The sequence below is a fragment of the Triticum aestivum genome, chromosome 7D, assembly GCF_018294505.1.
Source record: "Triticum aestivum cultivar Chinese Spring chromosome 7D, IWGSC CS RefSeq v2.1, whole genome shotgun sequence".
NCBI classification, from domain to species: Eukaryota; Viridiplantae; Streptophyta; class Magnoliopsida; order Poales; family Poaceae; genus Triticum; species Triticum aestivum.
The window spans coordinates 355,124,769-355,143,488 of record NC_057814.1 but is presented as its reverse complement, the minus strand read 5'-3'; positions in this window follow the sequence as shown (position 1 = coordinate 355,143,488).

Sequence of the window (18,720 nt, the reverse complement as noted above, 5' to 3'; positions counted from 1 at the left end):
CATGTCAAGAGGGTGGAAGGCCAGCGCCGGGACTAGGCGCTCCGCTTCCTCTTGCTGCCATGGATCCGTACCCAAAACAATTCCGCTTAAGTTAGAACTATGACAACTATTAATGTAATATAACTTGCTATGTTTCGGATTGAATGCATGTTATCTTCCTTGTATGATTCCTTTTTGTATGACACACACCCTACGCATTGCTAGGAAAGGCTTGCCGGTGTGCGCACCCTAGCCGCGAGCGCTTTGAGGATGGATCCTTAGCGGCCTGCTGGGGGTGCCGCTGCCGGCAAGGCACCTTGCCGTTCTTAGTGCAGCCACTTGAGCCGTTGAGCGGACTCAAAACGGAGCAAGGGCGCAACCAATCCCGACAAGGTTCGTTCGCGTGCAGGTTTTCCTTATACAAAAACCAAGACCATTCGAGGAAAATATCCTGATATTAAAAGAAAATTTGCTCGAAGTCTCGTGACTTAGCTTTTTGCTGCTGTATCCTTTTTCGCAAGACGCCGCTCCGAGCGTCGCCTGTTGGCGTCCACGCTCTCTATCCCCCTGGCAAACTTGTATGCAAGGGAACCTTCTATCTTTTGGGAAAAAGAAAGAAGAGAAAATAGGAACATGGAGCCTTGGCGGCTCATTAGTGCTTGTCGGCCCTACGCATCTCGGAATGATGCAGAGGGCTCTTGCCGTGGTGGCGCCTGGGGTTACCAACGTCGCGGCGCTGCTCGTCGCGCACGACCTGGGAGAACTGCGGCGCGGGCGCCGGCGGGGGGCCTTGGAGGTTGCCGCACCGCCCGTAGGCAGCACGGCTCCGCCCTTGGAGTGGCACGGGCGGACCGGCTCTAGATGAACCGATCACCGTGATCCCTTTCTTCTTGGGGGCCATGGTGATCGTGGAGACGGCGTGCTAACTGCTAGATCAGGTTTGCAGAACTCTCTGCCCATACCTGGAGCAGCAAAGATGTCTGGATAAATGACACCTACGGGATCACATGGATCCCTTCTACGGTTTAGCAAGGAAGAGGGGTGGTGCAAAGAGCAGATCTAATGATCAACACGGCGGATTTTTACCCAGGTTCGGGACGCTGAGAAGCGTAAAACCCTAGTCCTGCTTGCGTGTATATTCTGTGTTCTTGAGCTTCGGCTAGCTGCTATGCATGCAAGCTGGGCCGAGAGGTTCAAAAGTCCGAATCCCTCCTCCAGTATGCCTTGGGCCTCCTTTTGTATGTCCAAGGGATTGCCAAAGTGGCACACAGGAGGTGTAAAGTAGCTATAGTGTCTATATTTATCATCGGCGTCTTAGGACAAACGCATTAAATGCACTGCTTACGTGCCCTTCAGCTTTATCGGGGATGGGAGTAGAACCCGTCCCGTCCATCGCTGCTCCGCTCCACCTTGACACGCGTCCATGTCGATGAGGCATGCAGCGCCAAGTTGGCTGGCCAGCTGCTGCGCTGGAGAGGTGGCAGGATCTTCATGAAGATCTGCATGCCACCACGCAGGCGCTTGCTAGGCTGGCAGGCTGGCCACTATGCTGGAGTGGTGAGGGGGTGGCGGAGTCTTGCCGCGGTCTTGTTGATGTCCCTGCCAAGGATCTTGCCGGGGCCTCGCAGACGTCCTTGACAAGAATCTTGCTAGGAACTTCATCTTCTGGCCTCCACAAATATATGTAAGCCTTTACGCGCACGCCCCTGGGTCTTGGCCTTAACGTTGTCGATGGTGTCAAAGCTCTCAACATCAGGGGTGGTGCTCTTGTTAGTGCTCTGTAAGTCGTCCCGACAAGGATCTTTCAAGGGTCTCGCAAGCCGTCCCCGCAAGCATCAAGCCGTCCTCGCAAGGATCTTGCCGGGGTCCGGTTCGTCCTCAGTTCGTTGGTCTCTAGCTTGGCCGCTTCTCTAGTGTTCTTGTTCCCAGCTACCCCTGTCAAGTCGTGCTAGGGGTGCGGCCGCAACTGTCCGTGCACAAGTAAGGGGTAACAAAAGGGCCCAAACTTTAGTACACCGACAATAATCTCTAATTGTCATTGCAAACATGTTTCACTCATAATAGGCTGAGTCGGGAATGATGAACTAATCATATTTACAAAGCTGCATCAGGTATGGATCGACTTGTACATGTTGACCATTGAGTTGTGATATTTCCTGGGCTTGCCATACACATCAAGATCATCTTCACTTTCCTTGAGAACATTGATAAGCTTGGCCCACTCAGAGATTGATGACTGTTACTTGGTGCCCTCAGTCATCCACACAATCTTACCATCAGGGTAGAAGTGGGTAGTAGAGTAGAACTGCATGATCATCTCATCGTTCCATTTTGTCAATTTATGTCCAACAAACTTATCAACTCCATTCAACCTGAAGCTCTAATGCAGATGGGGAAAATAGTCTTCATTGTCATCAATGTATTCCCAATTAACCCATTTCATGTCACATACTATGGTCTTCTTGTCCAACAAGACAATCTCATAGAAGTCTTGTTGTTCTCTGGTATGAAAACTATAGTCCATAGCAATCCTTCTCCTTGTGGCATATGGATCATTTTGTCTCCATAGTCTCAGACCATGATCCTTCCTCAACTTCACGTTTTCTGCCACAGGATGATCATCATTATGATCTGGGATCTTGGGCTTCAATTTCCCGAGCACCAGTGGCTCATCATCTTCCTGAACCTCAGGCACTGGGCCTTGTTCTTCTCTGCGGCTGAGATATTCCTTGTTGATCTCTTTGGAGCAGTTGACTTGGGTGCTTGAGTTGGAGCTGTGGGCTTGGGGGCAGACTTGGGCTTTGAAGAAGCATCACCAGTCTAGATAGCATCCGCCATCAACTTCTGTGTCTTGGTAGGAGGTCTAGCAGGTTCTTCCTCCTCCTCTTCTTCTTCATCATCCCTCATCATGGATGGTCTTCCAATCACTCTGGCAATGGTCTTTCTGACCCTTTCCTTCCTCTTCTTTCCACCAATCGCAGCTTCTTCTTCCTCTCTGGGCTCAAGTGTAAATTTCATAGTCTCTTGAGTTGAAGCTCTGGCTTTGGACATTGGAGTCCTCTTTGCAGGACCCCTTTTGGATAGGCTTGGCTTGGTGGTAGTAGCAGCACCAACATACTCTTTCTTCAAAACTTTCTTCTTGGAGGTCACTTCCTCCTCAATCACAAAGTCTTCATCTTCACTGTCAGAATTCCTTTTCTTTCTTTGCCTAGTAGCTGCCTTTGGAAAGTTGCTAGGGGTGCTCCTACTTCCCTCATCATAGCTACTAGAGGGACTAGTGCCCTCACTGAGGTTGACTTGCTCTTCAGACTTGTTCTGGCTGCCACTGGCTTCTGACATCTCTGCAACTGACCCTGTGAATAGATGGGTGTGGATAGAGCAGATGAGCATCACAAAATACAACTGGTTTTTGCAAAAATTGAGACAAAACCTTAACTTTAGTTTTCTGCATAAAGCATTGCGAAGCTACCGATTTGATAATCTCGGTGACACTGAAGCACTAACAGATTCTAAACATGTAGTTTCGGTCAGATCGAGACGCAGTACGGTGACTCCGAGATCCTAGGGTTTCACTAAGAAAGTGTTTCAGTCTCACCGATTAGTACACATTGGTCAGACGGAGTTGCACTTAGTGCAATGGCCGGGGCCAATCGGTGTGACTGAAAACATCAATTTGGTTGGTCCAAGATGAGTTCGGCGGAAACCTAACCCTAAGTTTTTGCATTTACTTTGTGCAAAGAGTCAGACTGAGGAATACGCACAAAGTGGTCGAATCCGTACCATAACTTGGTGACGGTTTGCTACGGCGGCAACAGCGGTGAAGAAATCAGTTGACGACGGCAGAGACTAGCGGCGGAGGCGCGCTGCCGGAGACGACGATGATCCGAAGACCAAGGGGCGGCAGTGCTGGGGCTCGAGCTCGTGCGGTTTGAAGAACCTTTCAACCGTGCGGGTACGCGAGGTATATATACCTAGGCGATGTCGGTGATACCGAATGGATCTAATCGGTGGCACCAAGATGCTGAACTGCTGGCAGCAGCAACGCGGTTAGACCGAGTGGATCTAATCGGTAGCACCGAGATAAAAAACCTAGATCAGTCTATTGCATTCAGTGATACCGAGTTGGAATGGCTGGTTAGGACAAAATGCATCATAAGGTTTTGGAAGTCAGCCTTTGGCGGATCAGTGGCTCCGAGTGCTCCTCACCCGGAGGGTCCGAAAGTGACTTGTTCAAATTTTGTGATGTAGCATGAATAGAGTTTGAGACGAGAAAAAGCATAGATAGCTAGAGAAGGTTCTTAGGCATTCTTGTCCATCCATTTGGAAAATAAAAGCCAAACAATCAAATCAACAAATGGATGTCCTTGAATGAAGAAAATTATGCAACCAACATGCTCACACAATAAGATAGCAAATAAAACATGTGGCAAAGCATGCACATACACTCTAGTATCTATCAAGCAATTGGCGATGACTAGGTTATCTATATATGAGTATATTGACTGAGGAGTCAAATGAGAACATTTGGTCATAGGTCATACTCATCGTTTAAGCACAAGTGGGGTTACCACTTTTACATAAAGCATTGTTGTGTTCACATCATTAGAGTTGCTTTAGCTCAATTTTTAGAGCAAAGCTCTCCCCAGATGTGATATCCCCCTAAGAGGGATGAACTAAACTTGGGTTTTGTCGATGATAACTTCATGTAGATGTTGACGATGTGGATGATCAATGTTGTGTAGATCATTTGGAGCAATCCATTGGAGTGTTGCACTTTCAATACCTACATGGGTTAGTCCCACAAGGAACATACAATGATATCCATAGACATAGAGTGAAGCACACATATGATGATGTCCATGAAAGAATTAGGTTACCTTGTCCCTTGTCTTACCAACAAGAGAGAGTGTGACTCCTTGAACTAATGCAAGATATGAAAGTTGATTCACAAGTTCTCGCCAAAATGAATATGAGTTAAGTATGTTGGCGGAGTCTCCCTCAAGAACACTCTAGTTCTTCTTCTTTGGGATCCACATCAACTTGATGGGAATCCTTGGAGTTGTAGTCGTACTTGATGAAGTAGAACTTGATGTAGTCTTGGGAACCCACTTGACCATGGTCTTAGGAGCTTCTTCAAATGAATCAATCTCTTCTTGAAGCTTGTCATTGCATTTTAACTTGTGGTCTTGTGGTGGAAGATCATCTTGAGCTTGTGTTCCCTTGAAAGAAGTGGGGTCATACTTCTCTTGTTGAGGAACAAACTTCGTCTTGGGGTATTGATCTTCTTCCCACTAAACTCCATTGGCATTGAACTTTAGTTCAAAACCAACACCAGTGCCTTCCTTGCTTGCGTACAATTTCTACAAATTGCTTACTTCCGGCAAGGCTCTTGTAAACACCTTTCTCTATAATTCCATTCAATAAGCTATTTTCTTGCTCAAGTGTAACTTGGCTAAAAGAATCATTGGTGGAATCAAGAGAACTACTAGAAGCAACAATATTGGATTTAACATGGTTATTGTTACTACTAGAGGAAGAATCCTTCTTGTTCTTATTGCTAGATTTTACTTGTGGCACATAAGTATACAAGAGGAGACGTTTGGCAAGATAAGAGGAACTCTTCTTCCGAAGATCATCATTTATAGCTTTTAGGAACTCATGCTCTTGCTCTAAATTTATCATCTCAAAGCGTAGCTTCTCATGAGTCCTTAGGAGCTCTCTATGATCCTCTAGAGTTGTTTCATGAGCTAACTTAAGAGTGTTTAGTTCTTTAGTTAGACGCTCAATCTCCTTCTTATCATTGTCATTCGTTTCATCATGATTAGCATGAATACTAGCAATTTCATCATAGTTTTCATCACTAGTGTTGTCAACAAATAAATCATCATCACCTAGCAAATCATCTTCATCACTATTGAAATCAACATACTCGGGGTGTGATACCTTAGGGCCTTTAGCCATGAAGCATCTTCCAATTCTTTCATTTTGTGAGTCAAATATGTCGTAGCAGTTGGATGACACAAGTGCAAGACCGGCAACACCTTCATCTTGAGTATATTCGGAGTCGGAGTGATAGCTTCTCTCGGAGTAGATGTCGGAGTCAAAACCGGATACCCATTCACCAATGTGAGCTTGATGTCTTTGTCTTGTGCAGCTCTTTGATGTCTTGTCCTTCTTTTCTGAATCCTTGCTTCTACGAGAGGGTCTTCATTCATAACGATCATCTCTACTCCTTCTCTCTCTTGGTGGTGATTCATATCTTTTACTTCTCCTTTTTGGTGAGTCTTCTCTTTTCTTGTAGGGAGTCGTACACTCATTGGAGTGGTGTCCGGGTGTTCCACAATTGTAGCAATTACGATCACGACTAGAAGATCTTTTGTCATTGTAGGATCTTGACTTGGAGCTTCTTTGTTTGCTTCTATTCTTGTAGAACTTGTTGAAGTTCTTCACCATTAAGCTCAATTCTTCATTGGAGACTTGCTTCTCACTTGATTTTGTAGGGGCATCACTTGAAGCTTTGTAAGCACCGCTTGACTTGTTGTGGAGCTCTTCCTTATTCTTGAGTGACATCTCATGAGCAACAATTCTACCAATGACTTCCGTGGGCTTGAGATCTTTGTAATTGGGCATCATTTGGATCAGGGTGCACACGGTATCATATTTTCCATCCAAAGCTCTTAGGATCTTCTTGATGATGAATTTGTCGGTCATCTCGTCGCTTCCTAAGCCGGCAATCTCATTTGTGATGAGCGCAAGACTAGAGTACATCTCGGCGACTCCTTCACCATCCTTCATCTTGAACTTGTCAAGTTGACTTTGAAGCACATCCAATTTGGATTCCTTGACGGACTCGGTACCTTCGTGCATATCAACCAAACTATCCCAAATTTCCTTTGCATTCTCAAGGCGGCTAATTTTGTTGAATTCTTTGGGGCAGGATCCATTGAAGAGAATATCGCAAGCTTGAGCATTGTATTGCAACATCTTCATTTCTTCCACGGACGCTTCATGATCCGGTTCTTTTCCGTCCTTGAAGAAATCACCATGCAAGTCAATGCGCACAATAGCCCAAACAACGAGGTTATGACCAAGAATATGCATTTTCATCTTATGCTTACAACTAGCAAAATTAGTACCATCAAAGTAAGGACCTCTACGGTGGTAATTTCCCTCGCTAGACGGCATACTCTCCTAGGTTGTGAAACCAAGGCTATAACCACCAAAGATATGAAAATCAAGGCAAATGGAGACCAAATCTCTAATACCACTTGTAGGATCGAAAGTAGGTCTAGAGGGGGTGATTAGACTACTTGACCAAATAAAAATCTAACCTTTTCCCAGTTTTAGTTGTGGGCAAAATTTAGCAATTAGCACAAGTCAAGCAATCAACCTACACATGCAATTCTAAGTGTGTAGTAGCAGAAAGTAAAGCATTGCATATGAAGGTAAAGGGAAGGGTTTGGAGAGTGCAAACGCAATGATGACACGGAGATTTTTTTGGCGTGGTTCCGATAGGTGGTGCTATCATACATCCACGTTGATGGAGACTTCAACCCGCGAAGGGTAACAATTGCGCGAGTCCACGGAGGGCTCCACCTATGATGGATCCACAAAGAAGCAACCTTGTCTATACCACCATGGCCATCGCCCACGAAGGACTTGCCTCACTCGGGTAGATCTTCACGAAGTAGGTGATCTCCTTGCCCTTACAAACTTCTTGGTTGAACTCCACAATCTTGTCGGAGGCTCCCAAGCGACACCTAACCAATCTAGGAGACACCACTCTCCAAAAGGTAATAGATGGTGTGTTGATGATGAACTCCTTGCTCTTGTGCTTCAAATGATAGTCTCCCCAACACTCAACTCTCTCTCACAGATTTGGATATGGTGGAAAGATGATTTGAGTGGAAAGCAACTTGGGGAAGGCTAGAAATCAAGATTCTTGTGGTAGGATTGGTATATCTTGATCTCAACACATGAGTAGGTGGTTCTCTCTCAGAAAATGTATGGTAGAAGTGTAGGCACGTTCTGATGGCTCTCTCACTTCTGGGGAAGGTGGTGGAGGGGTATATATAGCCTCCACACAAAATCCAACCATTACACACATTTGACCCAACTCGGTCAGACCGAATAGAAGAACTCGGTGAGACCGATTCAGTTCAAAATGTGAACGTTAGGAATCTCAGTGGGACCGACTGGAACAATTCGGTGGGACCGACGTGCTAGGGCTTAGGGAAAACATCAACTCGGTGGCACCGATTGCACCAACTTGGTGAGACCAAAGTGAAGCAATAAGGCAATAGAAAAATGTCAAGCCAACTCGGTGAGACCGATTGCTATTTCGGTGAGACCGAAATAATTGCAACAGGCAACAGAGAGTTTGCAAGGCCATCTCGATGAGACTGTGATCTGTATCGTTGTGACCAAACTGTTAGGATTTCTGGCAGTGGCTATGTCAAATGAACTCGGTGGCGCTGGATAGTAAATATCGGTGGGGCCGAGTTTGGCTTTAGGTTTTGGACATATTTGGAATGAGAAAGTGGTTGAGGGCTTTGGAGCAATATCACTAAGCATTTTGAGCAAGTAGACAATTAAGCAACACCTCATCCCCTTAGTATTGGCTTTCCTATGGAATCAATGTGATCTTGAATCACTAAAATATAAATGAAGAGTCTTGAGATTTTGCCAATATGTGTCCTTAGCATTTTGAGGGGTCCACATCTCTAGTCCATGCCATGCCATTCATTGAACTTTCAAATATTAAACTTTAATAGATATTAATTCAATGAGCTATATGTTGTTATGGATTACCAAAACCACCCGGGGATTACTTGCACTTTCATATATCTCTGGACGGAGTCATGACTTCTGAAATGTAGTAGACTGGACGCTGAACTTTGTAGGCCTTGCCCTCTTCTTCTCGCTCCACAGTGAGAACGGTGATGACAACTTGACCAGTGGACGCAATGTATAAGAGCAATGGCTCTTTGCTGTTCAGAGCAGCAAGCACTGGCTGGGTGGAAAGCAGTCCTTTGAGTTCAACAAACGCTGCTTGGTCTTCCGGACTTCTTCATCAATCGGTATAGGGGCAGCACCTTCTCACTGAGACGGGAGATGAAATGGATCAAGGCCACAAGCCAGCCTGTGAGCTTCTATGCATCATGTAGGCGTCCAGGATGCTACAGTCGGACTACCACGCCAATTTTCTCAGGGTTGGCATCTATTCCCTGTTCCAAAACGAGAAATTCGAGTAGTTTGCCCCCTGGTACTCCAAAAGTGCACGTCGCTCGATTCAGCTTGGTGTCATACCTTCACAAATTTGCAAAAGTCTCAATGAGGTCAGCTAGTAGGTTGGAACCTTTCCTGGACTTTACAACGATATCATCCATGTATGCCTCAATGTTCCAATTGATCTGTGTGTGCAAACACTTCTGAACCATATGCATGAAAGTGGCGCCAGCATTCTTGGACTGAATTGCATAGTGATATAACAGAAGCACCCGAAAGGGGTGATAAAAGCCGTTTTTATTTCGTCTAGCCCGTACAGTCGGATCTGGTGGTACCCAGAGTATGCATCCAGAAAAGACAGTCGCTCACATCCCATAGTGGAATCCACTATCTGATTTATACGGTGGAGCAGGAAATGATCCTTAGGGCAGAATCGATTAATGTGCTTGAAATCAAAGCACATACGGAGAGACTTGTCCTTCTTAGGAACCATGACGACGTTGGCGAGCCACTCGGAGTGGTATACTTCATAGATGAACTCGGCCACCAGAACCCGAGCTATTTCCTCGCCAATCACCTTCCTCTTTTCTATGGACGAACGACAAAGGTATTCTTTCACAGGCTAGGCCTTCGTGTTGACTCGAAAACGGTGCTCAGACAGCCACCTGGGTACACCCGTCTTGTCGGATGCCTTCCATGCGAACATGTCCCAGTTCTCACAGAGGAACTGGATGAGCACAATGCTACCTCTTGAGCTTGTGTTGGTTTTTCCCTTGAAGATTAAAGGGTGATGCAGCAAAGTAGCGTAAGTATTTCCCTCAGTTTTGAGAACCAAGGTATCAATCCAGTAGGAGACAACGCGCAAGCCACCGAATACCTGCACAAACAAACACCAACTTGCAACCAACGCGACAAAGGGGTTGTCAATCCCTTCACGGTTATTCGCAAAGTGAGATCTGATAGAGATGGATAAACGGTAAAGTAATATTTTTGGTGTTTTTGGTTTATGGAACAGAAAGTAAAGATTGCAAAATAAGGGAATGGCGACAGAAATTGGCAAGTTGACGGAAAACTAATATGATGTAAAAAAGACCCAGGGGCCATAGGTTTCACTAGAGGCTTCTCTCAAGATAGGAATTATTACGATGGGTGAACAAATTACTCCCGAGCAATTGATAGAAAAGCGCAAAGTTATGACGATATCTAAGGCAATGATCGTGAATATAGGCATCACGTCCGTGTCAAGTAGACCGAAACGGTTCTGCATCTACTACTATTACTCCACACATCGACCGCTATCCAGCATGCATCTAGAGTATTAAGTTCCTAAAGAACAGAGTAACGCTTTAAGCAAGATGACATGATGTAGAGGAATCAACTCAAGAAATATGATGAAAACCCCATCTTTTTATCCTCGATGGCAACAATACAATACGTGCCTTGCTACCCCTGCTATCACTGGGAAAGGACACCGCAAGATTGAACCCAAAGCTAAGCACTTCTCCCATTGCAAGAAAAACTAATCTAGTTGGCCAACCCAAATCGATAGTTCGAAGAGACTTGCAAAGATATCAAATCATGTATATAAGAATTCAGAGGAGATTCAAATTATATTCATAGATAAGCTGATCATAAATCCGCAATTCATTGGATCTCGGCAAACACATCGCAAAAGAGTATTACATCAAATAGATCTCCGGGAACATCAAGGAGAACTTTGTATTGAGAATCATAGAAAAAGAAGAAGCCATCCAGCTACTAGCTATGAACCCGTAGGTCTGAAGTAAACTACTCACGCTTCATCGGAGAGGCAATGGTGTAGATGTAGAAGCCCTCCGTCATCGAATCCCCCTCCGGCAGGATGCTGCAAAAGGCCCCAAGATGGGATCTCACAGGTACAGAAGGTTGCAGCGGTGGGAAAGTGGTTTCGTGGCTCCCATGGATGTTTTTGGGGTATAAGAGTATATATATGACGAAGATCTAGATTAGGAGGTCTACAAGGGGTCCACAAGGTTGAGGGGCGCGTCCTTCCCCCCTGGGCGCACCCTCCACCCTTGTGGCCGCCTCGTGGCTCTTATGACTTGCACTCCAAGTCTCCTGGGTGTCTTCTAGTCCAAGAAAAATCATCGCGAAAGTTTTATTCCATTTGGACTCCGTTTGGTATTCCTTTTCTGTGAAACTCTAAAACAAGGAAAAAAATAGAAACTGGCACTGGCTCTAGGTTAATAGGTTAGTCCCAAAAATCATATAAAATAGCATATTAATGCATATAAAACATCCAAAACAGATAATATAATAGCATGGAACAATAAAAAATTGTAGATACGCTGGAGACGTATCAAGCATCCCTAAGCTTAATTCCTGCTCGTCCTCGAGTAGGTAAATGATAAAAACAGAATTTCTGATGTGGAATGCTACCTAACATATTGATCCATGTAATTCTCTTTATTGTGGCATGAATGTTCAGATCTGTAAGATTCAACATAAAAGTGTAATATTGACATAAAAACTATAATACTTCAAGCATACTAACAAAATAATTATGACTTCTCAAAATAACATGGCCAAAGAAAGCTTATCCCAACCAAATCATATAGTCTGGCTATGCTCCATCTTCATCACACAAAATATTTAAATCATGACAACCCCGATGACAAGCCAAGCAATTGTTTCATACTTTTGACGTTCTCAAACTTTTTCAACTTTAATGCAATACATGAGTGTGAGCCATGGACATAGCACTATAGGTGGAATAGACGGTGGTTGTGGAGAAGACAAAAAGAAGGAGATAGTCTCACATCAACTAGGCGTATCAACGGGCTATGTAGATGCCCATTAATAGATATCAATGTGAGTGAGTAGGGATTGCCATGCAACGGATGCACTAGAGCTATAAGTTTACGAAAGCTCAAAAAAGAAACTAAGTGGGTGTGCATCCAACTCGCTTGCTCACGAAGACCTAGGGCAATTTGAGGAAGTCCATCATTGGAATATACGAGCCAAGTTCTATAATGAAAAATTCCCACTAGTATATGAAAGTGATATCATAGGAGACTCTCTATCATGAAGATCATGGTGCTACTTTGAAGCACAAGTGTGGCAAAAAGGATAGTAACATTGTCCCTTCCCTCTTTTTCTCTCATTTTTTTATTTGGGTCTTCTCTCATTTTTTGGCCTCTTTTTCTTTTCTTTTTTGTATTTTTTGTCTGGAGTCTCATCCCGACTTGTGGGGGAATCATAGTCTCCATCATCCTTTCCTCACATGGGACAATGCTCTAATAATGAAGATCATCACACTTTTATTTACTTACAACTCAATAATTACAACTCGATGCTAGAACAAAATATGACTCTATATGAATGGCTCCGGCGGTGTACCGGGATGTGCAATGAATCAAGAGTGACATGTATAAAAAATGAAGAACGGTGGCTTTGCTACAAATACGATGTCAACTACATGATCATGCAAAGCAATATGACAATTATGGAGCGTGTCATCATAGACGGATTGGTGGAAATTTGCATGGCAATATATCTCGGAATGGCTATGGAAATGCCATAATAGGTAGGTATGGTGGTTGTTTTGAGGAAGGATATGTGGTGAGTTTGTGGTACAGGCGAAAGTTGCGAGGTACTAGTGAGGCTAGCAATGGCGGAAAGGTGAGAGTGCGTATAATCCATGGACTCCACATTAGTCATAAAGAACTCACATACTTATTGCAAAAATCTATTAGTCATCGAAACAAAGTACTACGTGCATGCTCCTAGGTGGATAGATTGCTAGGAAAAGACCATCGCTTATCCCCGACCGCCACTCATAAGGAAGACAATAAAAAAATAATTCATGCTCCGACTTCATCACATAACGGTTCACCATACGTGCATGCTATGGGACTCAGAAACTTTAACACAAGTATTTCTCAAATTCACAACTACTCACTAGCATGACTCTAATATCACCATCTTCATATCATAAAACAATCATAAGGAATCAAACTTCTCATAGTATTCAATGCACTTTATATGAAAGTTTTTATTATATCCCTCTTGGATGCCTATCATATTAGGACTAATTTTATAACCAAAGTAAATTACCATGCTGTTCTAAAGACTCTCAAAATAATACAACTGAAGTACGAGAGTTCATTAATTTCTATAAAATAAAATCACCGTGGTGCTCTAAAAAGATATAAGTGAAACACTAGAGCAAAATTGCCTAGCTCAAAAGATATAAGTGAAGCACATAGATCATTCTAATAAATCACGATTCATGCGTGTCTCTCTCAAAAGGTATGTACAGTAAGGATGATTGTGGCAAACTAAAAAGCAAAGACTCAAATCATACAAGACGCTCCAAGCAAAACACATATCATGTGGTGAATAAAAATATAGTCTCAAGTAAAGTTATCGATAGACGAAGACGAAAGAGGGGATGCCTTCCCGGGGCATCCCCAATGTCGCGGGATATCCATGGCCACCTATGGGACCAGGAGGCCCCTTGCTGGTTCGGCAGGTGGACACCGCGTTGCACAAAGAGCAGACCAGCGTACGGCAGCACGACAGAGAGCACACAAGCAATTTACCTAGGTTCGGGCCACCACGAGGCGTAAAACCCTACTCCTGCTTTGGTGGATTGATGGTGGAATGGTGGTGGAGAAACATAGTACACTTGCCTGGCAGGGGTTGCCTTAGGGCTGTAGCGACTACGCGCGTACGGAGGTGTGGGTTCATCAACTTTCCAACCCTTCCTACGGGTGCCATTGGCCTCCTTTTATAGATCAAGGGGTCACCACAAGGGCAAAGTAGTCATTATGCACAGATATAATAGCAAACAGTGCTATCATACCTAACTCTACGGGCTGACAGAGCGCATTAAATGCACCGCTTAGCGTCACGTCGCTGGTTGCCCGGCAAGGCTTGCCGGGCTATCTTGCCAGCTCCACGCCTGTTCTCTTGACACATTGTAGGACGGGTGTCATATGTGGGTTACTTCTATTGGAAATGGCTGCCATGTGGCGAATGGCTGCCACTTAATCATCTTGCGGCTTGCCACTGCACTGATCGATGACGTGGGTCGTGGCTGAGTGGTTGGTGGAGTGGTTTTCCTGCGCGAGCCCCGGCAGGCCCTGCCGGGGCGCCTCGGGCGCCTGCTTCTTGGGATGGCCTCGCCCCTTGCCAGGCTCGCCTGATCGGCAAGGGAGGCCCTTTTCTTGGTGATATCTCGCTCCTCTAGCTTGGCCTTAGTCTTGCTGAGCTGCATGTTGGTTCTTCGAATCTCTTGATCCTTTGAACTCTGGCTTGGGCTGGCGCTTTAATCTTGCTCTTGTGCCTGTGCACAGTCAGGGCAACAGACCCAGGGTTTGTTGCACCGACATAAGCCCCGGGCCTGCCCCGAACGCGCTGCTGAGTGTCATCGGGGTAGGTCCTAATAAGTGCACAAGCATGGGTTGCTTGAGGAGGCTGGTCTCTTAAAGTCTCCTTTGCTTCCTCATTAGTCTTGATTCCGGGCCAGTTTTCGTTTTCCCCGCGCGTGGTGTAAAGCCAATAGTGGTGGGGTCGCTTATCCTTGGGGTACAAACTGCCTATTTACTCTTCCCACATCGCGCCCTTATCCTTGGCCACGTATGCTGCATGCATCGCGCGGGGTAGGTAACGGAGGCGCGTGGCGCGGGAGAGCATCATGGTGAGGGCCAGTAGTCTTGAATTAGTGGAGGAGGACGGTGGCCGCCTGTTGATGGAGTAGCTGCCCTCCGTGCCCGGCCTATAAAAGGGAGGGGCGGAGTCATCCATCTTTGCATTCCTCCTCCTCTTATCCTTCGCTTATGCTGGCTATGTCGAAGAGAGGGGCCTGGGGCCAGCCCCCGGGCTCCTGCTTTGGGCTATTGTTCCCTCATGTTAGTGCTGACGCTCGGGGAGTGAGCCTGGTCCTTTGCACGGTGAACTTTTCGGTTTCTTCGAGGCCCGGCCGGGAGGCGGGGCCGGAGATCATTGGTAATACCAGCACTGCCCCTCCCGGAGGCGTTGGGGCTGTCGTTGACGAGAGGCGCGCCTTCCTGCTCGCCAAGGTGGGGAGCGGCGCACCTCCAGCCCCCTGGCCGTCTTGGTCGTTCGCCGTCTTCCCGAGGGGGGTGCCGGACTGGAGTCTCGGCCTTCCTCTGGGACGGCGTTGATGAAGACGAATCCAGGGGAGAAGGAGAAGACGGGAGGTAGGTCGTCCAGTAGGAGTACGACTGCATCAACGCGTTCGTCTCGTACTGGTGACCTGCTGTCCGTCCGCCTGGCTCTCCTCCTCTTTCCCCGGCACCGTCATCACCGTTTTCTCGGTTGCCGGGGAAAGGCTCGTTCCCCTGGTACTTCCGCCTCCCCGGAGGGGTCTTCTGGTTGGACGTCGACGTCTTCCTCTGCTGGTGCCTGTCCTGGAGCCCCCTGCTCAGCCCTGGAGGTGGTGACCAGGGGGCCGCCGAGGTGCTCCGCGCGTCTTCCTCCTTCGCAGCCTTGCCACTCCCGACCTTGTCAGGCTGTGCTTGCCAGCTCCGGGACGAGGATCGGGGTGGCGTTGTGCCAGCGCGTCGTCCGTCCCCTTCTCTTCCCACCGCACTACCTGGGACAAGAGGGACAGGGAGAGGAGTTTACGGAGCACTTATCTTTTTTCAACCTTCAATCTATAGGCACTTGCAAATTTTAATTCAAATAATGTAATCCCTTGATTCCATCTTTGTGTTCTGTAATGCTTGTACTTGTATTAGCATATGAATGAAAAAGATGAACCTTGCCGGGAACCCACGCATGTGTATGTCCATGCAGAGGAGAGGTGACTCTTTAATGTAAATAAACGAGTGTTCCCCGGCAGGCTATCCTGTCGGCAACCTCTTTGTCTGCCGGAGAGCTACGTCTGCCGAGGAACAGACAGAGGGGCCAGCCCCCCGCCAGCTCCTTTTTACCAAAGGACACTACGACCATCCTGACCGAAGCAACGTTCAAGTCATGGATGGGAGCACCTGAGTCTCAAAAGAGAAGCGGGGTTTTCTTATGCAAAGTTATAGCTTTACAGAACACTAATGGACAGGAGGTAAAACTTATCTGTTTGGCTTGCCGGGGATCGCTGTGCCGTGCAATCTTCTCATTCCTTGTCGAAGCCAAGTTCACGGCAGGAACCTGCAACTTCATGTAGATGAGAATGAATGCAAGATGCGATCCTATCTATATGCATATACAAATGCTCATGAAATGCTTATGAAGTGATCTTGGTGTGCTCATGCATGCATGCAATCTTAGTTGGGGGGCCATTCAGTGCTTCTTTATTTACTCTTGCACGGGGTCATCCCCCCGGCTTCGTACAAGGGGTTACATGCAGCTGAGGCAAGACCTGTACAAAAGGGTGGCTGCCGGGCAGGGCCCGACAGCCACGCCTTATGGGTAGTACTTGCGGAGATGCTCAATATTCCATGAGTTTTGCAACTGAGTGCCATCTCCGGTCTCTAGACGGACTGCGCCAGGTCTGGTGACTCGTACCACCCGGTAAGGGCCTTCCCACTTCAGTGACAACTTGTTTGTACCCTTTGAGGACTGAACGTGCCTAAGGAGAAGGTCACCTTCCTCAAAACACTGGGCATGAACCCTGCGACTGTGATAGCGACGCAGGGCTTGCTGGTAGCATGCAGCATGCGTAGCAGCCTGGAGACGATTCTCCCCGAGTAGCACATCGTCATCACACCGGTGCTGATCTTGCGCTACTTAATCGTAGGCAAGCACTCAAGGAGACTCGTAAATGAGTTCTGTGGGGATAACTGCTTTTGCCCCATAGACCAGGGAGGAAGGAGTCTGCCCGGTAGCTCGGTTAGGTGTCGTTCTGGGGGACCATAGAACTACCGGCAGCTCCTCGATCCACCGCCTGCCGTGCTTCTGTAGTGTATCAAAAGTTCTTGTCTTGAGTCCACGTAGAACTTCAGTGTTCGCCCTCTCAGCTTGTCCATTGCTCCGGGGGTGTGCCACAGAGGCGAATGAGATCTTGCATCCGAGGGTACGAACATATTGCATGAAGGCGTGGCTCGTGAACTGGGTGCCGTTATCGGTGATGATCCTTGCCAGAACTCCAAAACGACACACCAATTCTTTCAAGAACTTGATAGCTGACTGAGCAGTCACCTTTCTCACGGCAGTCACTTCTGGCCACTTTGTAAACTTGTCGATGGCAACGAACAAGAATTCAAAGCCCCTGATTGCTCGGGGGAAGGGGCCGAGGATATCAAGCCCCCAAACCAAAAATGGTCGTGATAGAGGGATTGCCTGAAGGGCTTTGGCAGGCAGGTGTGTTCTCTTGGAATGGAACTGGCGGGCTTCACATGTCATGACGAGCTCGACCGCATCTTGGAGGGCTGTGGGCCAATAGAATCCTTGCCGGAATGCTTTCCCAACTAATTCCCTTGATCCAATGTGGGAGCCGCACAGTCCTCTGTGAATCTCAGCCAGCAGTTCCTTTCCATCCTCCCGGCAGACACACTTCAATTTCACACCGTTGGGCCTCCTTCTGTGTAGAGTGTCATCGACAAACTGATACGTACTGGCACTCCGGGCTACTTTTTCAGCTTCATCTTGGCCGCCGGGAAGTTCTCCGGTTTGGGGGAAGTGGACAATGTGCCTTGCCCAAGTTGGAGCCTGGGGCTTGGCAACGAGGACTAACGGCACCTCCTCTGCTGCAGGAGCACCAGCCTCATTCGCGGGGTCCATAGGACTGGCTTGAGGGGGTGGTCCGGCAGGCTGTGAGGAGTTGTTTCCGGCATGGTCTCTGCCGGGAGCAGACGGCTCGACTGGGAGAGGCTTACCGTAGTCCAACTTTCTCCTTTTCCGGGCCATTGTTGCTGGTGATACGGAGGGCTGAGAGAGACGGAGAACAAAAGTTCCTGGTTCCACAGGAAGCTTCTGCGCAGCACACTTTAACAGGTGGTCAGCTATGCTGTTTTCCGCACGGGGTACGTGCTCTGTTTGCAACCCGTCAAAGTGCTCCTCCAATCTCCTCACTTCCTCGACGTATGCTTCCATCAATGGACTTTGATAATCCTTGTTGACTTGTCTCACCATAAGCTGTGAATCTCCTCGAATTATCAGCTTCTTGATTCCCAATTCTGCTACAATTCTGAGCTCGGCAAGTGATGCGGCTCGAAGCTACGTCGGTATTTCCCCAAAGAGGAAGGGATGATGCAGCACAGCAGCGGTAGGTATTTCCCTCAATGATGAAACCAAGGTTATCGAACAAGTAGGAGAACCAAGCAACACAACGTAAACAACACCTGCACACAAATAACAATCACTCGCACCCCAACGTGTTAAAGGGGTTGTCAGTCCCTTTTGGGTAACGGCGCCAGAAATTGGCACGTGGACGGGAGAAAGTTGTAATAGATTGATAGATCGAACGCCAAATAAAATAAATAATAATAAAACGCAGCAAGGTATTTTTGTATTTTTGGCTTAATAGATCTGAAAATAAAAGCAAAGGAAAAGTAGATCGCAAAGGCA